This window comes from Podarcis filfolensis, assembly GCF_964270895.1.
Source record: "Podarcis filfolensis genome assembly, chromosome: 8".
Lineage (NCBI taxonomy): Eukaryota > Metazoa > Chordata > Lepidosauria > Squamata > Lacertidae > Podarcis > Podarcis filfolensis.
The window spans coordinates 22034431-22060396 of NC_139611.1; positions in this window are offsets into that span (position 1 = coordinate 22034431).

Consider the following 25966-nt stretch of genomic DNA (forward strand, 5'->3'; position numbering starts at 1 on the left):
GTCTCTGCGTCTTCCCACGCCTGCCTCCTCTGCTGGACTGGTTGCCATGGAAACCCGGCTGGTTCCCATGGGAAGCGACCTTGGAAACATCCTGCCCTGTCTCCCTTGCTCTCTGTGGGCAGCAGCGGCGCAGATGGTCAGGGGAATTGCAAACAAAGCAACGACCAACGGAAAACTTTGCAAACTTGCCTTTGGTCTTCTCTGCCCCCCCAACCTTGCCAGCAGCTCTCCTCGAGGCTTTACTGCAACTGGGGACGTGGCTTTTGGCTTCCGCTGTGGATTCTCTGCAAATCCTCTCCAGCTCCTGCCGAACAGCCTGGGCACTCTCAAGACCCTTGGAATGGCCTATCTGGCCTGCACCACCACTCCCGGGTGCACAGCTTCCAAACACAGTCCCAGCCCCCACTGGGCTTTCTGGGCGTCCTTCAGCCCCTTCTGGGCTTGGTGCTCCCTCTGGGCAGCTTCTAGCCCCCTCTGGTCTGGCTCCCACTGCGGCCTGACATGCCGTCTTCAGTGCCTGCCACGCGACCCAGGGCTCCTTCCCGTCCACCTTTTCAAAAGGGACTAAGTACGATTCATGGCTGTCTGCCATCTTCTTCCCCGGGGCCCAGCTTACTTACGAACAGTAGTAGCTTCCTCTCGCACCCGGTTCAAGCGCAGATCTTCCCAGCGAGCTCCCTGCCTCAAACTTAGGCACAGCTCTAGCTGGCTTCAGCCTTTTCTCCAGCGTCTCTTCAGCTGGCCGCAGCACACACACCGGCACGAACACAGCTTGCTTCACAGCGTTGCTGACAACTCCATAACCTATGGGATGATTGATTAGTAGCTTTGCTTGCCCCCGGAGTCCACACGCTTCCCCTGCGGTGCTCTGCTCCAAAGGGCTCCTCACAGCTTCAGCAGAGTGCATACGCAGCGTAGAAACAGAAGCTGTTGCCGTGTGTGCGTAGGAAATCAGGCGTGACGCACGGTGCCTTCCTTATCTTACAAATAGCTTTATTCTCGTAGCAAAAACAACAGTTCATAACTTTCCTGGTGACAGAGCACACATTCTTGCTCCTCTCCCGGTACGGAGCAACACACACACTCTCTGAGAGACACAGTTGAACACTCCCCTCAGTGTTCTAAACCACACCTCAGAATGTGAGACGTCACTCAGAACTTCTTAACCCTGTAAGTTCTGACTCTCTCCATACACAACACCCATCAGCCCCAGTCAGCATGGGCCAATGGTGAAGGATTATGGGAAATGTAGTCCAGCAGCATTGGGAGGGCTAATGCCATTCAATCATGCTCCATTCCCATATTACGGATAGGGAAACTCATGCTTGGGAGGCTGAATGTCATCATCTGGGTCTCTCTATCTTGGACCCCGGTAATGCTACTTGCTTGCATGGATGGAGGATAGAACCAAGGGATTCAGATTACAAGAAATGATATTCCAACTAATCATTAGGAAAAACTTTCTGATGGTAAGAGCTGTTTGACAGTGGAATGGACTCCCTTGGAAGGTGGTGGATTTCCCCTCCTTGGAGGTTTATAAACAGAGGTTGGATGGCTATCTGTCATTGATGCTTTAGCTGAGATTCCTGCATTGCAGGGGTGGTGGACTAGATTACCTTTGGGGTTCCTTCCAACTCTTTGTTGGTTTTCTTTAGTAATTTAGTCGTGTCCGACTCTTTGTGACCCCATGGACCAGAGCACGCCAGGCACTCCTGTCTTCTACTGCCTCCCGCAGTTTGGTCAAACTCATGTTCATAGCTTTGAGAAGCCTGTCCAGCCATCTCGTCCTCTGTCGTCCCCTTCTCCTTGTGCCCTCAATCTTTCCCAGCATCAGGGTCTTTTCCAGGAAGTCTTCTCTTCTCATGAGGTGGCCAAAGTATTGGAGCCTCAGCTTCAGGATCTGTCCTTCCAGTGAGCACTCAGGGCTGATTTCCTTAAGAATGGATAGGTTTGATCTTCTTGCAGTCCATGGGACTCTCAAGAGTCTCCTCCAGCACCATAATTCAAAAGCAACAATTCTTCAGCAGTTCTATGATTCTGAGTTAGTGTAAGACCTAATCAGCTCAAAGGGTGGCAAGCCCTCTTGAAAGGAAGAGTGCTATTGAGCAGGGGTGGCACGTCTCATTTGTCCACTGGAGGCAAAATGGGACTGTGCCACCCTCACTCACTGCTGCCCCACTGATGGCCCCATGCCTCGCTTGCCTGTTAAGACCTCACACACAAAAAAAGGTCTGCCTTTTAGTGTACTCCTTGGAAACAATTTTGCCTAATGTACACATTTTTTTTGCAAGTGATTTTCCTTAAGATAATGCATTCTTGCATGTTATCTGCACTAATCTATGGACTTTTTAAATGCACACTTTCCCCTATTATATGCACTACTGTTTAGCTGGATAACTGCACCCAAAAGTTTGGAGACATGTGAATTTCAGAGGATGGTCGCGTTTAGGTTCATGTATTGTTTCAGACCTCTGTCCCTACCCAAGACAGTTTTGTTGTTGACGTTCCCCCTGCTCTGGCACAGTTGGACTTACACCGGGTCAGGATGTGCTGATCTGTTCCCTCTCCATGGGCAGAAGCACTCAAACACAGGAACACACAGATTGCTCCGTTCTTGATTTGCTTTGTTTAGATCATTATACTGAGTCAGACCATTAGTTCATCTAGCTCAGTATTGTCTGCAATGAGTGGCAGTGGCTGTCCAGGTTTCTGAAGACAGGAGTGCCTCCTAGCCTACTCTTACCTGAAGATGCCAGGGATTGAACCTGGGACCTTCTGTATGCAAAGCAGATGTTCTGCCACTGAATTATCCCTTCCCCGGATTTACAATTCCTCATTCTCTCACATATCAATTTCCTTTTACTATGGGTAGCTCAGTGCTACCACTTGAGAACCCGAAGATACAGATACTTTTTTAAAAAATGGATTTGGGGAAAGTTCCTGAAGAAATAAAAGATAGTTTCTCCACTTTTCATTCCAGATCTCCTCCCACACACCCTTGGTCTTGTTATGTTACTTTGGTGATAAGTTGTCGTAATAACCCAGAGATAGGTCATCGCTCACCATTGTGGAAATTCATGAAGAGCATAAATCTGAAATGAGGGCCATTTGTTTGGTTTGGAGAATCCAACCTCTCATACGCTGGACAGATTCATTTCCCTTATCCCTGTCAGTTAATCATTCACCAAGTTCACATAAATCAAGGGAAGGCCTCAGCTCAGCTTGCCCGGGGAAGTAACGCCATGCTAGGAGATTCAGACCTCTTCCCAGCTACCTACAGAGGCAGTCAAGGTGATCTGCTTATCTGAGGTATTTGCATCCAGGAGGAGAAAAGTAGAAGAGACTGCAAAATGCCCTTATGCCCTACAGCAGGGATGGGGGTCTATGGCCCTCCAGATGTTGCTGGACTCAATCTCTTGCCTCAGTCTTAAACATGTCTATTCAGAAGACACTCTTGTTTAGTTCAGTGGGTCTCACTCCCAAGTAAGTGTACATTTAGCAGGGGTAGGGGGCCTGTGGCCCTCCAGATGTTGGTGAACTACAACTCCCATAGTCCACGTTTTCAGGAGTTGATGGGAGTTGGTTGTTTGCCAACAGCTGGATGAGCCATGCAGCCTAAATGAATGAAGCAGCCTAAATGACTGAAGGACAGCAGCCTAAATGAATGAAGCAAATACTATTCCAGTTAAAATATGAAGCATACAAAATAGGTTCAGATCTTCATTTTCTAATTAAGAAGTATTTGCATCACTCAGGTGCCCTCTGGCCTTATGGCGAAAGGTGAGGTATCAATCCAATAAATATCAAATTGACCTTGGGTGGGTGGGTGGAATTCATACTCCGTCTCAATGTAAATGTAGTATACACACTGATAACTGGGAAACACTGGAGTTGGAGAACAGCCTTTACCAAAGGTGTCATGGGCTTTGAAGACACTCAAACTCAGGATGCAAGGGAGAAACGTGCTAAGATGAAGGCACACTTGGCAAATCCACACCGCGATCAACTCCTGCCCAGAAACCAATGTCCCCATTGTGGAAGGACCTGTGGACCAGAATTGGCCTCCACAGTCACTTACGGACTCACTGTTGAAACTGTGTTTATGGAAGACAATCTTACTCGGCTATGAGTGATCGCCGAAGAAGACACACTCTGAATGCAGAATCAGTTATGGGTGCTGACAGGACACTTGTGGCCCTCAGATTTTAATAAGCGCCCTGTTGGATGAAGCCAAGTGCCATCTAGTCCACCATCCTGTTCTCACGAGTGGTCAGCTAGGTGCCTCTGGGGAACCTACATGCAGGACCTGAATGCAACAACCTGCTGCCCGCTTGTGATCACCAGTGACCATCGTTCAGAGGAATACTGCCTTCGACAGTGGAGACAGAGCATAGCCATTGCGGCTCGTGATGACCTGAGTCTATGCATTTTTATAATCCTCTTTTAAAGACATCCAAGCTGTTGGCCGTCGCTACCTCTTGTAGGTGCAACTTCCACTGTTTTCACTAAGACTGTGTGAAGTAGTATTTTCTTTTGTCCGTCCCTGAGTCTTCCAATATTCAACTTCATTGGCTGTTCTTAAGTTCTGGTATTATGAGAGAAGGAGAAAAACTTCCCCTTGATGCTTTGTCTCTCTTGGCAAGCCAAGCTGATCTCGTTTTCAGTTTGCTTCGCCAGCATCTAATGCAGAATTTAAGAGTGAACCACAACAGACCTGGAGTCCGGGCTACCATGATCGTCTTCCTCCCGCTTCAAGGCTTCGTCAATTAGGTTTGTTATGGGAAAGTCCCCTTCAAGTCAAAATATGGGGCAGCTTTATTAGAAGCGAGTACCTGGGGTTAGAGTTTTGGCTGCATCATTCTTCATTTCCCTGAAGGCTTGGTGTGGATTTTCACAGAGTGCCAGAGGTCTGGCGAGCGTCATGCGCATTGTCTCTCTTAAGCAGCAAAGCATTCATTCCACCCCGAAAGATTGGGGGGGAGAGAGAAACCCTGTGTCTATTTGGGCTATGTTTCAGTTATGACTCTGATATGAAAACTAAGACTATTTCAAACTTCTGCTTGGGAAACTCATGGGTAATTATACCTCCCTGATACAATCTCAGGCCTGTGTTATTGTGGCTTCTGTGGATCTCTGATCTCATCGTTCTCACAACTCTCCAGGGGCACACTTCGGAGCTCTTTCAGAAACTTTCGGTGTGGAAGCAGAGAGCATTTCTATGACTATCATTTCTATGACCTGGAAAGGGACCCAGGTCCTGATCCTCTGTACAAGCTGTAACACAGAGCTTATGAACCACTGGACCAAAGCGCTGGGTGGCTTTGCTGAAGGAGAGAACATGTTTCTGATAGTTGTCTTAGACTAATAGAATCATAGAATTGGAAGGGATCCTGAGGCCCATCTAGTCCAGCCCCCTGAAGAGCAGGAATCTCAACTAAAGCATCCATGACAGATGGCCATCCAACCTCTGCTTAGAAACCTCCAAGGGAAGAGAGTTTGCCAACTTCTGAGGGAGTCCATTCCACTGTCGAACAGCTCTTAGTGTCAGAAAAGTTTTTCCTGATGTTTCGTTGGAATCTCCTTGTATTTTAAACCCATTGGTTCGGGTCCTACCCTACGGAGCCAGAGAAAAGCAGTTTGCTCCATTTTCCTTGTGACAGCCCTTTATAGACATTTGAAGATGGCTATCATATCTCCTCTTAGTCTCCTCTTCTTCAGGTTAAACATACCCAACTCCCTCAACCATTCCTCATAAGGCTCGGTTTCCAGAACCTTGATCATCTTGGTCACCTTCCTCTGCCCGTGTTCCAAATTGTCAATATCCTTCTTCAACCCATGGCCTGGGAATGAACGTTAAGCTTCTGACCCACTGGCCCAGAGCAGTGGGTGGCCTTGTTGGAGGAGAGAGCATTCCAACAGATGGCCAATCCTAGAGTACAGCCTGTTGGTTCTGTGGCATTGACTATCACAAGATGAGTTGTTGGGCACCAACGTGGATTGCTTTAAAATGGTCTTAGGCAGAATCATGGAATATGGGGGTTTCAATGGCTAATAGTCAATGGCGAACTATCTCCAGGATGAGAGCCGGCATGCCTCTGATTACCTGGGATTCTTTAGCTGTGATATCTGCATTGTAAGGGGTTGGACTAGATGATGCTTGGGTACCTCCCAACAGTACAGTTCTATGATACTGTACACAACTAATATGGTCCAGCAAATTCTTTTTGTAAAGCATTTCAGATGGTTTCCCCCCATTTTAAAAAACAACAACAATAAAGTGGTAAGTTAATTTCATGAAATAAATAAATGTGTACATTCACACACACAAGCAAGCACCATGTTTCTGGTGTTCCCAACAAAATGCAAGCCAACAACAACAACAACAACAACAACAATATCCTGTACTTATGAGTGTGTGTTTGATGGATTGATATAATTGCTGGTGTGTGTGTGTGTGTGTGTGTGTGTGTGTGTGTTCCTAGTCAGAGCAGGTAGGGAGCAGAGCAGCTGTGCAGATTTATCACACCCCTGTGACCAAAGGGGTTCCAATTCCCAGGCACACAATCACACTTCAGCTGCAGTGAGGCCTGTCACCACTTGGATCATCGCAGCTTAAGCTGACCCATAAAAATCAGGGTGTAAGGTTCTTCTAACCAGACCAATTCAACCCCCTGCCCCGGGCTTGCTTTGCTCTCATCATGACCATTTTAATTTCACTATGCAGGGTGGGGGGTTTTCTCTCTGCAATAGTTCTCACAACTCTAGATAGCTCATTACTGAGTTTTGCAGTGGGTATTACTAGAGAGCTGATGGATCTCCGTCTCCGACAGAGGCATCATGTTCTTAAAGAACATTCCTTAAGGGATCCTTAAAAGCCTTCCCTAATTTTTAGCTTTTGCCGTCTTGCAAATATTCAGACGAGGGATGGGCATTGTCAGATCCATCGTGAACTCATTTCGACTGGGTTTTTTTTTTAAGGATATTTATTGAAGTTTTACAAAAACATAAATTTAAAAAATCATATAAAAAGAAAGAAATACAAAAAAAACACATATAAAAATACATAAAATAAGAAAAAGAAGAGTAAAAACAGATCCATTTTTGTAACCCTAACTCATTATCTTATTTCCTTGGCCTCCTCACACCTCCCCTTTTTGTATCCCCATTTAAATAATCAAATCAGCAAATCCTTACCCTCTTTCGTTTATCTTAACTCTGTATCTTAACATATTAAACTCTATATTTTCATCCATTATCAGTTCAATTTTGCATACTCTTGTTAACTTTGTTGCTAATGCCACTTATTTTCAATCCAACATCATTTTAACATTCATTAATTTTACAGTGTTTCTGCAGATAGTCTTTAAATTTCTTCCAGTCTTCTTCCACCAACTCTTCTCCCAGGTCTCGGATTCTGCCAGTCATTTCCGCCAATTCCATATAGTCCATCACCTTCATCTGCCACTCTTCCAGGGTGGGTAAATCTTGTGTCTTCCAATACTTTGCAATCAGTATTCTTGCTGCTGTTGTTGCGTACATAAAGAAAGTTCTGTCCTTCTTTGGCACCAATTGGCCGACTATGCCCAGGAGAAAGGCCTCTGGTTTCTTCAGGAAGGTATATTTAAATACCCTTTTCATTTCATTATAGATCATCTCCCAGAAAGCCTTAATCTTTGGGCACGTCCACCAAAGGTGAAAGAATGTACCTTCATTTTCTTTACATTTCCAACATTTATTATCGGGCAGATGATATATTTTTGCAAGCTTGACTGGTGTCATGTACCACCTGTATATCATTTTCATAATATTCTCTCTTAAGGCATTACATGCCGTAAATTTCATACCGCTGGTCCACAACTGTTCCCAGTCCGCAAACATAATGTTATGACCAACATCTTGTGCCCATTTAATCATAGCAGATTTAACCGTTTCATCCTGCATATTCCATTTTAACAGCAAGTTATACATTCTTGAAAGCATCTTAGTTTTGGGATCTAACAGTTCATTTCGACCGGGTTTTTGGGCAGGAGGGGTTGGTGGGAGGGTGGCAATGTTTTGTGGCTTTTCTCAGGGCCATGCAAGAGTGAGGTTGAAGAGCCGAATGTATTCCGAGCAACAGACGTCTTGATTGATTTATGCGCCCAGCTCTCGAGCAGAAACGATATAAGCAAGCAATAAATCACGGGCTTTGCAGAAGGCAAAACGATTGCCCGAGACTTGTTTAAGCAAAGCACTCAAAGGATTTTTTTTAAAAAAAAAAAAGAAAAAAAAACTTAGAGAGAGGCGGAAAGTGTCTATTTTGAATTAACTAGAAATGGGCAACCCTCCCCACCATACCTATTTCTCTGATTCATAATTGATCGGTGGCGTGGGATGTTGGGGGGGGGGGAATGATTAATTCAGCCCTTGTTTAGACTAAAACTGTGTCTGGGCTGCAGTACTTTAAATGAGGACTGTTATCACTGGCATGCTCCTATGCATGCACCAAAAAGAAATATAATAAAGTTAACAATCCCCACACATAGACATCTAGCATGTTAGAGAAAGAGGCTTGAACCCTTCTTCCTATACAGCCTAATTTTCCTTGTGCAGAAGATTCAGCACTAAGCACCTTGACTTGCTCTCTGAAGTGCTACTGTCCAAGTCTGCCACCTCAGTGAGAAGCAGGCTGCAGAAGTTTCCCACTGGATGTCTGAGCATTAATCTGTTTGCTAGTTTCTGGATCAGTTAACAACTTGGAATGCTTCTCCAAGCACCCAACAGTATCCTTTGAGACCAGGATATAAATTTAAATAAACAAATACCGTACTTTTCCGTGTATAAGACGCCCCCTATTTTGGGGGACTGAAATTTCAGAAAATGGGGGGAGATGTCAAAAAGTTGTTGAGGTTTTTTGGGTGGGATTAACAAGGGTTGTTGATCTTTTTTTAGGGGGGAATGCTGAAAATCGCTCACCCGAATGTGTCGCAAAATCCACTCCCATCTGTACCCTCGCCAGCAGAAGCTGCCAATCGCCCATGCATAAAACAACCCCCACTTTTTAGCATGATTTTTAAGGGGGGGCTAGTCTTATACACGGAAAAGTATGGTAAGTAGCATCGCCAGCTACTTGAAAGGACTTTAGAGTACACCCTGCACATTAATATTTATTTAAAACATTTATAAACTGCTTAATATATCACTGCTTAATTCAATGAGCATTACTTCCAAATATGTGTGCTTAAGATGGAGTTTCCATTTTGCACTTCAGTTTAGGGTTTGACAGATTAGTGTAGGCACTTCTGCTCCTCCTTTTTTGTCCAAAGAAGCTTGTGTTATGTGTATATTAAATATTTTGTAAAAGCACAATTAAAATGCACAAAGCCACCAAGAGATAGAAGTCCAGAAAATTATCATAAAGATAAATATCACAGTGTCTGAAACAAGGCCAGTGGCTCCCGAACTTTTCCCCGCATGAACTGCTTGAAAATTTTGAGGGTCTTGGTGGACCACGTAACGACTCCCACCCCTCTGCCTCCTGTACAGATGCAACATTCAGATACATTGCTCTCCTCACTTTTGCATCTGGCCCTCTCCAGCACTGACATGTGGCCCCCAGAAAATTGCCCAGAATGGCACGAGGCTCTCAGCGTGAAAAAGGTTCCCTTCCTCTGCTCTTGTTCCCCAGAGTGTCACAGCAGATGCCTCTGGAAAGCTCCAAAGAAGGAGATACATGCAGTAATCCCCCTCCTACTTCTGCTGCAGGGCAGCTGGTGTTCAGAGGAATGCCGTCTCCAATTATTTCAGACAATAGTGCATGCGCAGCGGTCTGAAGAAAGTCCAGAAATTAAAGCAAATAGAAAAAAATGGCAAAATGCTGACACATTGATGCAACTGTGGATGCTTGATAAGATGATTCAGTAGCCACAATTCAACATAAACATTAAGATGGGGTTGTTGGTTAAGGATCCCTCATCCTTCCTGTGGATTTCTAAAGGGATCTTGGCTGCATCTGTGGAAACATTGTGTCCAGAGTTCAAGAAATAATGGTAGCACTCTGTTCTGTTTTGGGCTGACCTCCTGTGGAGTCCTGTGTCCAGTTCTGCGCAATGCAGTTTAAGATGGATATTGAGGTGCTAGAACATATCAGCAAAGATGGTGAAAGACCTGGAGCTCAGGTATGATTATGAAAAGTTGAAGCAGTTTGGGTATGTTTAGTCTGGAGAAGAGAAGATTAAGAGATGGTAGGATCATCATTTTCAGATATTCGGTGGGCTGTTTTACAGAAGATGGAATAAATCTTTTGGATGTAGGAAGCTGCCTGATACCATATCTGACCATTAGTTCATCTAGTTTAGTACTGTCTACTCTGACTGGCAGTAGCTCTCCAGGGTTTCAGGCAAGGGTCTTTTCCAGCCTTACCTGGAGATGTTGGGGATTGGAGCAGGGGCCTTCTGCATGCAAGGAAGATTCTCTACCAATGAGCTATGGCCCTTCCCCATAGACCCTATGCATGTCCTGTGTCTATGAAATACTGAATTTCTAATGGATGGGTTTGCATTCTTTGGTTGGACAATAAAAATGCAATATTCAGGAGAATTGAGAATTTCAAGAATGGTGTTTTGGTTCACATATTGTTTCAGGAAGTGAAAATTTGAGAAGTAAGCTAAATGAAATAAATGAATTCATCCCACCATCCCAAATGGGAGACCACAGAAAATTGAAGGAATGGAATGGGGGAAGATTGCTCTCCTCTGGGTCTGATCCAGAAGGCGATGCTTATGTTCCAACTTCTCCAGATCCTTCCTCTTGCTGAGGCCTCTTTGTGAAGCTCTTCTGTGGTATGGTAGCTGTGCCTTCTTAGCTTATATTGTCTCCTGCCTTCAGGTATATGCTTAAGTCCAAGATAAACACTTCCTCAGCCCCCTCATTTATTGCTGATCTAAACGCCCATAAAGCTCACCACTATGCTTGCTATCATGCCCTCTATCGCCTTTTTGCAAAATGTAATCCATAAAATGCTTTCATGGTAACCCAAGACATCAGCGGACAGCGATAAGATCTCCAGGCCCCCGTGACAGGCAGGAACTTGCAAGGATGGAGTTAATAACGCAAACTTTTGAAAAAAATGAAACTGGCAGAAGGAGATGGGGAAGGGAATAAAAAGGGCCGGTGTGGTTCTAATTGGGACCATGTGAGTCTCCTTAGAGAAGGATTAGAGGAAAGAGACAGGCCTCGCCCGGGAAGATTAGTTTCAATTAGATGGGCTGGAGGCGAAAGTCAGGACTTGGTGAAAGATTAAAACAAGGAGGGAGAAAGTTTGCATAGCTTTCGCTTGGGGCCTGCAAAGGAGGGTTCATTGAGATTCGGATAATTGAAGGCAAAAAGCTAGGAAGAAGTCACATTAATTGATTTGATACTGCCTTTTTTTTGCTCCCCTAACCCACTTTGCAATTTCGTTCCTTAGCTTCCCCCAACCATATGTGCCCCTGGCATTTTATAAACCCTCTCCTTTTGGAAATTGGAAATATGGTGCCTGAAATATTCGCGGGATATTGCGCATGAGATGTGCTACTTACCAAAGGCGGTTTGCTGCTTTGAAATAGTTGCTGATGGTGGATTGGACCCATCATGCAAATCATGGGTCCAACTGACTGCTAGCATAGCTTCTGTAGGGCTGTTACACTGGGGCTGAACCTGATTTTCCTGAAAAAGGTTCCAAGTTCAATTTCCAGCAGATAGAACTCTTATCAAGCTCTGCCGGAAATCCTGGATAGCTGCTGCCAGACAGCAAAGACCAGGTGTGGTGTCCCCAGATGCTGTGGGACTACAACTCTCATCGACCAACATGGTCAATGGTTAAGGATGATGGGAGTTGTAGTTCAACAACATCTGGAGGACAACACCCAGACTATTCCTGGCACATACAACCCTGAGTGAGAAGTACAAGGTAATTCTCTATGTTCTATCCAATTGTTGACTGGACAACTCATAGTTTTTATGGTCACCTTTCAGCATTGCATCAAGTATCCTGAACTAAATCAATGCTGTCACTGTTACTACCATACAGCTAAACTCCCCTTTTCAAATGTTACAAGGGCAGCTGTCCCAGCGGGTTGGTTTTCCTTTGAGGAGATCTTAAGTTAGGATTTGGTTCCATTGTGGTCTTTACAAAACTACAGTATGGGAGCTTTTCCTTCCAGCTGTTATAACACTTATAAACATCCCATTGCTGTACTCTCCCCATAAACACAAATCTGTCCAAGCAGGCCAGGAGGGATGAGCAGTGATGTAAAAATTCACTTTCCAACACGTTGAAGGGTTAGGCAGGGTTTTTTGTTTTGTTTTTTCTTTTGATGGGGTGTGTGGAAGTGGCAGATATCCAATTTGGGGAGAAAGATTTTCAGGTGAACCTTTACTAGACTCGGCTATGCCCCTTGGGAACAGGATATGCATTAAAAATTGAGAAAACATTTTTTTCAATCTATCAACAGATAGTTTTAACACTTAAAAGCAGGAATGATATATAATGATCATGGTGGTAAGGACATTGTCAAATATCCTCCTGAATTTTGACTACAAAGCCCATGATGCAGTGTGACTATGATCACAGCATACATGTTCAGAAAAATCTGTATCCCATAAGATATCCATTCATTTTCAAAATGTCTGTGTGCACCACTCATCAGATAAAGAGTCACTAGCAAAGTGAATATTACAATGCAATATTCGTAATAAAAACGTGATTGATATGATTAGTGCTGTCCAAGCACGCCCAAAAAGTTCAAGTAGATAAATAGGTACCACTCCAACAGGAAGGTAAACGGCGTTTCCATGCGCTGCTCTGGTTTCGCCAGAAGCGGCTTAATCATGCTGGCCACATGACCCGGAAAAACTGTCTGCTGACCAACGCTGGCTCCTTCGGCCTGTAAAGTGAGATGAGCGCTGCAACCCCAGAGTTGTCTGCAATTGGACTTAACTGTCAAGGGTCCTTTACCTTTACCTTTACATTTATTTTCCTCCCCAAGGTGACTTAACAATATCAGGAAACAAAATTCCTGATATAATCAAAGGCCAGAGTAAATGATGTCTTCACCTGGTGCTCAAAAGACAACAGACCCAGGAAACCCCTCTCTCTGGTCACCACCTGGCATAATGACCACAATCTAGACTCCATATGGCACAATGGCCTCTCAGGAGAGTCTCAGTCAGGTAGGTTGAGTCAGGCTAGAAGAGCACACCATTGATACCTCCAGGACAATTACTTCAACAGAGTCTGTTCCTCAGATTGCGATGGTGTTGCAAAACTATAAGGAGGCCCTAGCAAAACCACCTACTAGCTGCAATGTCATTACTTCTCAATTGCAGTGGCTCATAAAATTTTGCATCTCACCAGAACTCATATAAAATCGAAAGTACTAACCAGCAAAGTTTTTTGTTCTGAAACTCAGGCCCCGAAGACAAGTATATAATGCCCAAGTCATCAAGCTCATGAGGAAAGGCTCCTTTTTGATCCCTGTACAGGCAGCAACCAATTTGCATGGGAATTACATTTTAGACCCCCCTCACACATTGGTAGGGCCCATGTACACCCTGCCCTGTTCTGTCCCTTTTTGTGATGTTTCTGTGACCTTTTTGGCCACTTATGGGTTCAGTGTGGTGCATACCCACATGCTACTGCACATATCAGAGATGCCTAAAACACTTGCTGCCCGCATCTCAGACAACTCCATATTGCATGGTCCACTGTTTCCTCCATGCCAGAAACTTCACAAAGGTGAGTGGCAGTCCTTCCAACTTTAAACAAATTACCCCACAGAGTATACACTGTCCTATCAAAACCCTACACATCAACTACGTGTTTCATCCATCCCCATTGATTAAAAATCTGAAAACCTTCAAGAAATTGACAAGTAGAAAATACTTCCTACCTGTGAGACCTTTTTCTCACTTTCCCTACAATCCGGCCATGAGCTTCTGCTTAGCTTAGCTCTTTCCTTCCAGGAAGGACAATGGTGATACAATGGCAATGCCTTGCTGTCGCAACACAACGTGATCCACCATCTCATAAGCGACACGACAGAGTCTTTGTGGATTTCAGTGGCTTTGCATAGCCAGAGGAAAGGCCTTGTTACTGCCACCTGCTGGCCACAGTGCTATTGCACTTGGCTTACAATCAGTCACAGAGACTTTTATGCCTCAAAAACTCCCCAAACTCTTCCATCTGCACTATACATTTAAAGCAGAATCATGCCGCTTTAAACAGTCACGGCTTCACTCACAGCTGTAGTTTGTTAAGGGTGCTGAAAATTGTTCGGAGGCTCCAATTCTCCCTGAGTTACAATTCTCAGATGACTTTTAACAACCAATCCCCTCTTCCCAGGGGATTCTGGGAATTATACATCCATGATGGGAAAGGGGGTCTCTTAACAACTCTCACCACCCTTAACCTTCAAAAGGGGAACTGTTTAAGGAAGTGGACAGTAAGAAGTTAATGGGATCCCCACCCCATTTTGAGGGGAAATTTGGAGTGTTGGGTTGAATTTTTTTTTGAGGGGGGAGGACTTGTCTGAGCTGTTGTAAGTGATGGGAGGGTAGTGAGGACCTTTTCATTTGCTTTTGCATTCTAGAAAAAACCCTCAGAATAGATAATAGTTTTCCCATCCAGGGCTGGATTTAGGTTTGATGAGACCCTAAGCTACTGAAGGTAATGGGGCCCTTTATATGTCCAGCTGTCCTTTGTCAACAACAAATTGTCGCTGTTTTTTGTGTTGAATATATGCTATATGAATATATGCTATTTATGAACCTAACAGGTATCTAAAGCCATTTGCACATAACAAAATATGTATTTTATCAAAGTAATTGTTGAACTGAAATACAATTAAGAAGTATATTAATAGTGAAATTTTTGGGGGGTCCCCAAGAGAGTGGAGCCCTAAGCTATAGCTTGTTTAGCTTATCCAGTGGTACCTCGGATTACATACACTTCAGGTTACATACGCTTCAGGTTACAGACTCTGCTAACCCAGAAATAGTACCTCGAGTTAAGAACTTTGCTTCAGGATGAGAACAGAAATTGTGCAGCAGCGGTGCAGCAGCAGCAGGAGGCCCCATTAGCTAAAGTGGTGCTTCAGGTGAAGAACAGTTTCAGGTTAAGAACGGACCTCCGGAACGAATTAAGTACTTAACCCGAGGTACCACTGTACGTAAATCCAGCACTGTTCACATCTGATCATCTATCTTTGGCTTGTTGGATTTTCGAAGGAAGATATACCTGCTCCAGGTAGGAGCCTCTTCCATCCAAACTTGGCCCAGAGTGCATAGTCAGGGTTGTATTCTCCCACTTGTGCCATTTTCCCTCCCAAAATTGCTTTGAAACTGCTACGTATCCCCTGGAGGCTATATTTTCAGGGCAGATAGAAGTTGAGGAGGATAGTGTTTTCCTTGTGTCTCTCCAGGTCTTAGTCTGGGGATTGGGGGCTGGGAGTCCTCTCTCCCCATCCCTGCTCCCCATCCATCAGATGATCTTGGCTGAAGGTCACTATCTGAGAGGTCACTATCAGATGGACAGGGGGAAATGTTGGCTCACAGCCCCGAATCGGATCAGGGCTGCATTGCACAGGGCTCCCTGCCTCCCCTGTCAAAACTCTGAAATATGGCCGGGAAACATACATCCAATTGATCCATATTAGATCAATCTTCTGTATTTGCCTTCTTTCCTTTACAGATTTCATCGGAAGATTGCAAAAGCACAGGAATTAACAATGCTGAGTCAATTACGCTTAAATGCGTTTTCACAGCAGGGCCAAAGAAACATTAGTACTAATCAAAACCACCACATCAACAGGAATTCCCAAGCAGATTTCTCCCACCCCTTCTCCCTCCTGCCCGCCCCCTTTTATGAGAATGTTCTTTCTCCAGGAACATCAGTAAAGTATTTAGCGAACAGGCAGAAGCATGAGCTGTGAAAATGTGATAAAATAATTCATTTCCTCGTTGCAGTGGGGAAGAAAATCTGTTCTCTTGTATAGATTACGGTGGACCCAAACATTTGCATTTAAGCTAATATTCATCACCAGCAGGAGGGGGCATGAGCGGTGCGAAAAATGATTGGGCCATCAAGCTAACTACAAGGCCACATCTTTCACACTCTTGGGAATGAACCAGAAGGGAACAGCCTTACTGAACTTAAGAACATAAGAAGAGCTCTGTTGCATGATCAGGCCAATGGCCCATCTAGTCCAGCATCCTGTTCTCAGAGTCGACAGCCAGAAGCCTCAATGGGAAGCCCACAAGTAGAAAAGGGAAAAGAGAAAAGCACTCTCACGAGAGAAAAGCACTCTCCTGTCCGGTGGTCTCCAGCAACTGGTATTCAGCAGCATTGATGCCTTTGATCATGGAGGCAGAGCATAGTCATCATAGCTAGTAGACATTGTTAGCCTTCTCTATGAATTTGTCAAGTCTTCTTTTAAAGCCATCCAAGTTGGGGACCATAACCGCCCCCTGTGACAGTGAGTTCCATAGTTTAACTATGCATACCCTCCAACATTTGTCTGACGAAAATAGGGGTGTCTAATAATAATAATAAAAAAAATAATAATTTTATTATTTATACTCTCCACCCATCTGACTGGGTTGCCCCAGCCACTTTGGGTGGCTTCCAACATATATACACTCATACCTCGAGCTGAATGTGCTCAGGCTGAGTGCGTTCGAGTTGCGCTCCGCGGCAACCCAGAAGTAACAGAGCGCGTTACTTCTGGGTTTCACTGCTCGCGCAGGCGCAGATGCTCAAAATATTGTCACGCGCATGCGTGGAAGTGGCGAAACGCGACCCGTGCACACGCAGACAGGCCTTCGCATCTTGCGTTCCGTTCGGGATGCAAATGGGGCTCCAGAATGGATCCTGTTCGCATCCCGAGGTATCACTGTAAAGGTAAAGGTAAAGGGACCCCTGACCATTAGGTCCAGTTGTGGCTGACTCTGGGGTTGCAGCGCTCATCTTGCTTTATTTGCCGAGGGAGCCGGCATACAGCTTCTGGGTCATGTGACCAGCATGACTTCTGGTGAACCAGAGCAGCGCACGGAAACACCGTTTACCTTCCCGCCGGAGCAGTACCTATTTATCTACTTGCACTTTGACGTGCTTTGGAACTGCTAGGTTGGCAGGAGCAGGGACCGAGCAACGGGAGCTCACCCTGTCGTGGGGATTCAAACTACCGACCTTCTGATTGGCAAGTCCTAGGCTCTGTGGTTTAACCCACAGCGCCACCCACATCCCTTTCCAACATATATAGAAACATAATAAAACATAAAACATTTTTTAAAAAACTTCCATGTACAGGGCTGCCTTCAAATGTCTTCTAAAGGTTGCATAGTTACTAATCTCCTTGGCTCAGGGGTCGCATAACTTCACACCCTCCAACATTTCTCCGATGAACATAGGGACAACCTAAGGAAAAGCAAGACAATCTAGGATCAATTCAGAAAGTTGGGTCGTTTCTGTAAATCCAGGGCTATCCCTGGAAAATAGGGGCACTTGGAGAGTCTGACTCTGTACTGACCCCTTCAAACTGAATATGGTGATGATATCATCCAATGGTCTCCAGTGCCCATTGGTAAGTGGTAGGGTGGAAGGCAAGGACCTCAACAGTAGGTGGCGCCAGAGCCAATGACAGGCAGAGCTGATCAATTTGACTTTTGTGCACTTGGCTGAGTGGCACAAGGGCAGAACTGAGACTAAGGAGGAAGAACCAGCCTGCCAGTGCCACTTCTTGGACAGGTGAGGGCTGGCTGAAGACAGACCAAAGCTGGTAGGGCCTCCAGTGATATTGCCTCTTAATCACCTCTTCTCCACTCATTCTTCCAGGTGTGAAAGGAGCCCAGTTTTGTGCCTTAAAGCTATGCCGAGATGAAGGAAAGGCAGCTTCAATTTCAGTTTATTATATAACACATATTGATATTGCCAATCTGACATTCTCTGCTTGAGATTTACTCAATGGTATCGATCATATCCCCTCAAGGAAACCTGGAGGCAAACAAAACCTGTGCATATGGATCAATGCAGTCCCTGGACCTTGTCTGGAACAATAGGGAGGCTCCATAAAACACACTCTTATTGGTGACTATGTGTTCAGGGCAGGGAAAGGAAAAGAAAAGGAAGGGAAGAGAAGGGAAGGGAAGGGAAGGGAAGGGAAGGGAAGGGAAGGGAAGGGAAGAGGCAGTAAAATTACCCTTTCTTTTATTTCCAGTACTATGGCAAAAAACAATCCAATGAATAGCTACCACCAGTGGATAAAGCCAAAATTGCAATGACTTCAGGCTGCGAATATTCTGCCCTGGGGAATTTTTTAGAAGCCCCAAAATATGATTATTTTTAAAAGGATTGTGTCCTTTTTTTTAGTCTGGAGCTGCTGTGGCAAAAATCTGGTGAAGTCCTGCCAAGTTCCTATTTCAATCTGCCATCTTGATTCAAAATGGCGCCTACCATTCCAACACCTAGAAAAATCTGCCTCCCGTAGCTTGGGATCCGTTGTGACAAATCTGGTGGTGATATTTTGAGAGGTGGCCAAACCTGTAGTGAACAGACGAATTGAAAGTATATAGTGGATTGCACGTTCTACCACATGAGGTGGATGTGCAAGATAACAAAAGCATTCTGGGAAATGATTCATAATGAGTTGAAGAAAATGCTTAAAATAACGTTTGTGGGGGGAAACCAGAGGCTTTTTTATTAGGTATTTTAGGTGCAGAGATACCAAAGGAGCAGAAATTATTATTTATGCATGCAACAACAGCAGCACAGATACTACTGGCCCAGAGATGGAAAGAAGATAAAGTCCCAACCAGAGATGAATGGTTGATGAAGATGATGGACTACGCCGAAATGGCGAAACTGACCGGGAAAATCAGAAACCAGGAAGAGAAGAACTTTAAGAAGGAATGGGAAAAATTCGCAATGCACTTACACTACAAACAACTAAAAAATCTGGCAGGATTTGAGTAATGCTTGTAATGTATGATGGTAAAAATGGATTATGGAGAAAATAAAGGAAGCAGCTGAAAAAAAAGATTGAAAATGGTAACCATGGAAGGGTGGACAGGAGTCGAAGGATTCATGGAATCCTAAATGATGATGTTGATGTTTACTGTTTGAATTTAAATTTGCAATGTAAAAATCAATAAAAATGTTTGACAAAAAAAGAAAAGAAAGAAAGTACAGTGGTACATCAGGTTAAGTACTTAATTTGTTCAAGAGGTCCATTCTTAACCTGAAACTGTTCTTCACCTGAGGTACCACTTTGGCTAATGGGGCCCACTGCTGCCACACTGCCGGAGCACAATTTCTATTCTCATCCTGAAGCAAAGTTCTTAACCTGAAGCACTATTTCTGGGTTAGTGGAGTCTGTAACCTGAAGCGTATGTAACCTGAAGTGTATGTAACCCAAGGTACCACTGTATATAGTGGATCTAGAGAATAATCTTGTATATCTTTGACACCCAGCTTGGATCTTGCAGGAGGGGAAGGGCTGTAGCTCAGAGAGAAAATATCTGCTTTACATGTGGAAGATCCTGGGTCAAAACCCGGCAGGTCCAGAGCAGACTCTGAAAGATCCCTATCCGAAACCCTGGAGAGCTGCTGCCAGTCAGTGTGAACAATATTGAGCTAGATGGATCAAGGGTCTGCCTTGGTATGTTCCTCTTCATGGATTTCCCATTAATTTTGGCCCCTCTCTACTTCTCCTGTTAAACCTTTAGTCCAATTATTCCAATAGCTGGCTATTTAGTTTAACTGAATTAAAACTTCCTCTAAGAGCTTCCAGACAAGTTCAAGGGACATCGACAAACAAACAGGCCTTATAGAACCCACATGGGCATGTGTGTGCAAAATCCTCTCCCTTCCATGTTTAAATTAGGGGTGGCAACCTCCTCTTCATGGAGCTCCCAGCCACCCGGGTTGCCAACCGAAATGCGGGGAAAATGTGCTGACAGTTACCACTTTGCAAATTTCAAAAATGATGTATCATTAGGCTCATAAGCTAAAGGCATTAAATTAAAAAGCGGCGTGTTGGAGGGGAAGAGAGAGAGCGAGAGAGCGCAGAGCTTAGCTAATTTATCCTGGTGGAACATGCAGGTTCACACTGTACTTCATTCAAGATCATTCCCATTGGGGACATGTTAAAAAAACAAAATCTTTCCATAGGAAATGCTAGATATAAGCAGAATGTTAACCTGAGACTGGCTTTTAGGAAAAACTGGACAGCCCTTCTTGAATGTTGGGGATATGCTCTAGAGGACATGCACTTCTTGAGTTGACTTAGCTCTGATTTGTAGAGAAAACAGCTTGACAGATGCAAAGTATTAAAAGAAAGGGGAACAGAGGAAGATGCCTATTTGTTCAGGTAACCCTACTCTGAGGCCACATGTGCCCCATTTAAAGCACTATGGCAGGACTTTGACAGCTGTGGTTTCCCCTCAAGGAACCCTGGGAACTGCAGTTTTTGAAGTGGGCCAAGAGTTGTTATGAGACCCTTAAAGAGCTACTGATAAGTGATTTAATATTCAATCAATCTTCCCAGGGAACTGTAGTTCTGTGAGGAAGAAGAAGAAGAAGAAGAAGAGTTTGGATTTGATATCCCACTTTATCACTACCCGAAGGAGTCTCAAAGCGGCTAACATTCTCCTTTCCCTTCCTCCCCCACAACAAACACTCTGTGAGGTGAGTGGGGCTGAGAGACTTCAAGAAGTGTGATTAGCCCAAGGTGACCCAGCAGCTGCATGTGGAGGAGCAGGGAATCAAACCCGGTTCACCAGATTACGAGTCTACCGCTCTTAGCCACTATACCACACTGGCTCTCCAGTGGGAGGGGGAATGGAGGTCTCAGTGCCCTTAAGAAACTACAGTTCCCATTATTTGTTTGGTGGTGGGGAAGCCATAACTATTTAAAGATGTATGCTGCTGTGCAGTAGAGATGGGGCCTGGCAGTCCCCTGTTTGAAAATATTTCAAAGTCCCCTGTTTGACTGAAGCAACAGGCCTTTTGATAAGACAAGTGAATTGTCTTCAGTTGGGTCTTTGCATCTAATGACTGTTCAACTCTGTTTTGCAGGAATAGCTGCTAGAACGTTAAAGGAGACTGGGTTTTCTCATATTTCCTCTCAAGATTGCAACAAGAGGACTCTGATTTCATTATAAAAGATCACAGTGAACTGGGGTGGAATCTACATATCTATTAAAAAACGCTTTAAAAATGTTTAGAAAAATATATTGAATTTGCCATAGCTCACCATTGCCATCTAGTATCACATTTGTATATGGCACCTTTCAACACACTTTATTTGCAGCTGTATCGCTGAGTCTTGGATAATGGCCCAGCACGAAATTGGACGCAATGATGCCATCATATGTCTGCCAATAAAATCACAACCAATCAAAAATGGCTGCACGATGGTGTCCCTGAAAGCAATGAAAAGCAAAAGCAAGGGATGACAATGCAATGTCAGGGACTGGTTAAACACAGAAGGATGGTGAGAGGAACCAGTAGGGAACTCCCAAGAGAAGAAGGCTCAGAGCCTGGGGAGTGGTGGTGGGATGACGATGAGTGGTCAGAAGGAGAAGAGGGAGAAGACTGGGAGGAGATGTCAGAAGCTGAAAAGGTAACAGGGCTTTGTGAGCTGGGAGAGTCTGTGGCAGATAGGAGTCCAGAAGCAGAAGCAGGAGAGAAGGAAGGCCAAGAGATGAGTCCAGCTGGTGAAGCGTCACAGGTGTCTCGCCCTTCTGCAGCGACAAGCTCCCCTCACAGCTGGTCTCCCAGAACCAGGAGAGGTATGAAGAGAGTGGATGAGAAACTAGCATCACGCAAGCACAGTCTCAGATTGCTTGGGGGGAACCCTGGAGAGGAGGGGACTTAGGCAGCTGTGGGAGAGCAGGAGCCTTCAGTCTTTGCAACTGCTTTATAGGGCTAAGACCTACTGAAGAAGAGTCGCTGTGTTCACTCATGTGCAGATCCTGCTTTTTCTAATAAAGAGTTAACTGCACTTCCTTCATGTGATTTACTGCTGGCTCGCTGCTGACATGCGAAGACATTTTTGTAAAACCTGAAGCAAACCACAAACACACAAACATAGAAACCTATTGTGTGTGGGGTTGGTTTTTTTTTTTTTACACTGTGGAAAATGTCCATGAACAACAGTGAATTGTTTTGGCGTTGTCCTGCTAAATACCATCTGTATCCATTGACGTTTTCAACACGGCGTTTGGATTTGTTGTCTCTTTTCAAGAATGCAGCCTATGTGTTTTTCAGCACGGCCAGCATATCCTCCCAAGTATTCAGTTCCGGGCCTCAGCCAAGATGGGTATGTGAGCAACAGCTGGTAGCCATCTCCTAACAAGATCTAGGTAACTGGTAAACAAACTAACCCTGTGAAATAAAGGGGAAAGAGTCAAATTTACAAAACCCATATTCATTTTCCCAGCAATGGAAGAGTAATGAAGAGCACGTGCGTGAGAGAGAGAGGGAGAGAGAGAGAGATGACAAATTAAATCATTTCTCATTTGACGCCCCTTTAAGTGTAACAGATCTGCCCTTGTGCTATCTGACAGGCGTGATTGATACGCTGAAGCCCTCCTCAGATTTTAAGCACACAAATGGAACAAAGACTCACTTCATGCCGGCTCCATGTAATTTACAGGCAGGTCTGGGCTGTACTTGGTAAGTGCACCCCCCAACACTCAGCCTGCTCCGTGTTTTCCTTGGCAAAACTCTCCGTTTTGGTGTTTGGACAACTACCTTGGTTTTTTGTTTTTTTAACAAGCCTTACTACCATAAGTAAACCACTCGGCTCGTCACTTATTCCAGGGACTCCCTGGTCTTTGCTGCTTTGGCTGTAATCCTTCTCTCCTCTGTGATGGTCTGCAAGGATTCAGGTTCAGCAGAAGGCTGGTCAGGAAGGGTGAGTGGGGCATCGCCCACCAACCTCCATCTGCACCCAGCCAGCCCTCACCTGCTTCCTGGAAGACCTGAAGGTGGCCCTGGCTGTCACCTTTCCTCTCCGTCTCAGCTTTTGTAGAACCAGTTTCAGGGCATCGGATAGGATGACCCTTTGAATCCTTGCAATTCTACTGTTCCATGATTCCTTGATGCAGCAGAGAGGAAGATGGGGACCAAACGAGAGTCTAGGCTTCCTGCCTTCCACCCTATCGGTCCCAGTGGGTACCAGCTATCAGGATGTTTGGCTATGTCTTTATATATATCCACTATTAAACTTCACAGCATGGTATAGATCAGCTTCCGGGTGGTACATGTGGCTTGTGGGTGCGATAAGAAGAAGGCTAATGTCCATGCATTTAGATCTTGCCTTGTTTCTGACCTAGGTTACCCATTATCTACCTCTGCCTTCTCTCGCCTCACACATTGGAAAGCTTCGCATTGCAATCCTTTGCACTGCATTGTATTGTGAGCTACTGTGTTGTAAAACAAACACGGTAAGCACTTCATGCATTCGAAACCTGTCCCCCTTCCTTGGTGGTCTTCCTGTCTCTCTGCCTGGCAACACATTTAGAGCAGTGGTGGGGAACCTGCAACGCTCCAGATGTTTTTGCAAGCAATGTCCTCTTAATGCATTCTTGGACGTTATTTTATTGTTTCTGTTAGGGTGGAGAAGCACAGTGTGAAATTCAGAGTAGTGCGAATTTTGGAGGACAGCTTCATCTTGGTTTGTACATTGGTGTAAATTGGGTAGTTTCTCATTAATATGAAAGCAGAAGCTGTTTTTTTAGCAGAAGAGCACTGAAAGCACCAACAAAATAAACCCCCCAGCATAGCAATCCATCAAACAAAAAATTGGAGGGGGGAAACAATAGCAGAAGGTTCTTAATGCACCATTCCCCCTGATGATAATAAGTCAGAACTCTGCAGCCCAAAGGATTATTCAGGTGAAGGGAATTTTGAAAGTGTCCCTATACATAATTTACTTCCAAGATAACACAATTGTAGTCATGTATATTCCCGTAATCCTAAAGCGTCCCCCTCTGTGGTCTTGCACATGATCTTTGTCTTCAGAAGTTTGCAGGTGAACTTCATGCAGCCATTGTAGCTTTGTTAGTAGAGGAAGTTGAAAAAGGGAGGGGGGGGAACCCAACAACTTCAAACCAGTCTCAAGTTCACTGAAAATTTCAGGAGATGTGGAAGATGAACCTTCCTGCAGCATTTTAACAGTAGGTCAAGAGCCAGAAAGGCCTTAGCTTAGATCTTGTCTCTTTCAAGGAGCATTTCAGCCACTGTTACCTCCCCAGTCTGATCTGTGTCTCAAACAGTTATCTACATGTCTACACAGGAATAAGTCCCATTGATTTCAACAGCTCTGGCTCCCTGATAAGTGAGTGTAGGATTGCAGTCCTAGCCTCTTAACTCCATTCCGGGTGGATGACAAACTTTGTTTATTTAGGCTACGAAGAAAGGAGGGAGGGAGAGAAAACCTGACAGCTCCAATCAAGTTAATTCACCTGAAAGAGACCAACACCCCAGTTTATTTATTTTAAAATATTTTATGGAGGTAACCCAATCCAGACCATCTCCACGTCTTGTTTACAAGGGCGGCCTTGGTGACAACATCTGCCCCTTGTAGCCCCCCATAAGAGAGAGAGTGTGTGTGTGTGTTTAAATGAAAAGCACCCAGAGACATATGCCAGCCTGGTTTTCACCCATGCTCACATAATGTACAGCCCCCATATGGAGGTGCTGAGATATATATTATTTAGTACATTATAGCTACTATATATTTTAGAAGGTAGATTGTCCGTTGGTTCTCTACAGGTTTGGGTACCTCTCAAGATATTGTCAAAATTGGCATGAGCATTCCTGAGGTAGAGGAATTCGTCTACATTTGGGTGCTGGGCACCATTTTGAATCAAGATGGCAGACCAAATTCATTCTAATAAAATATGAGCTTCCCCACACCCCACAAATTGATTCAGGGCTAGGTCAGGTTAGAGCCCTGGGTTGGTTTATGCATGAGTGCTGTAAAACGCAGAAATTATGCCAAGCATTTAAGCATCACAATCTTTGGAACACACTCCTGCTGCACATCAAAAAAGTGCCTTGCATATTGTCTGTGCTGGGTTGCTCAACCATTGCTACAGTCAGGGGTGGAGGAAGGGGGGTGCAGTGGGGGCGGGCCGCCCCGGGTGTCTTCGCTGAAGGGGGTGATATTTGGTGTGCTGCCTGCCCGCGACTCCCAAGCCTACCCCAAGCCATCGGGGGAGGGGGAGCTGAGCCGCTTTGCTGGCAGCATCCCCCCCTTCCTCCTTCATTTTGACAGCTTGGGGGAGGCTTGGGAGTCGCAGGTGGGTGGCCTGCCTAATGTCCACCATTGGCGGCTTGCTCCGCCCCCAGCTGCAGGGTGCGCTCGCCGCTCCATGCAACCAAGTGTCACATGTGCCTGAAAGGGCACCCTCCATGCCCCGCCCCCTTGGGAACATGCTCCGCTCCCCCCCTTGGGAGAGCACCTGCCCTGGGCAGCGCGGGAATATGCTCTGCCGCTGGCTACAGTGTCCTTTATTTTGGCAGATCAAGATCAACAGGTGACAGTAAAAACTGCAAGGTTTTTAGCAGGGACAATTAGAATAAGAGCTATCATTTGACTATTGACCTAAACCCAGAAAATGTATTTTATATAGTTAAGTTTTTACCTTTATCTACTGTACATTTTATTTTATTTTATTGCTATGGCTGGTGGCTGATGCAAATAAAGATTATTCTGATTCTCATTCAAAAAAGTGCCATCTCTGCGCCTACAAAAGACCTTCCTTTTCGAACAAGCCTTTTAAGAGCATAGTGTTATCTTAGTCTGTATCTGTATTGCATTTGAAATTGTTTTTACAAAATAATTCTTTTTAATCCTGGTGTTTTTATGGTGACGGGATTCATAAGTCAGATCAAACAAATAAAAATGCATTACATTAAGGAAAATTGCTTGCAAAAATG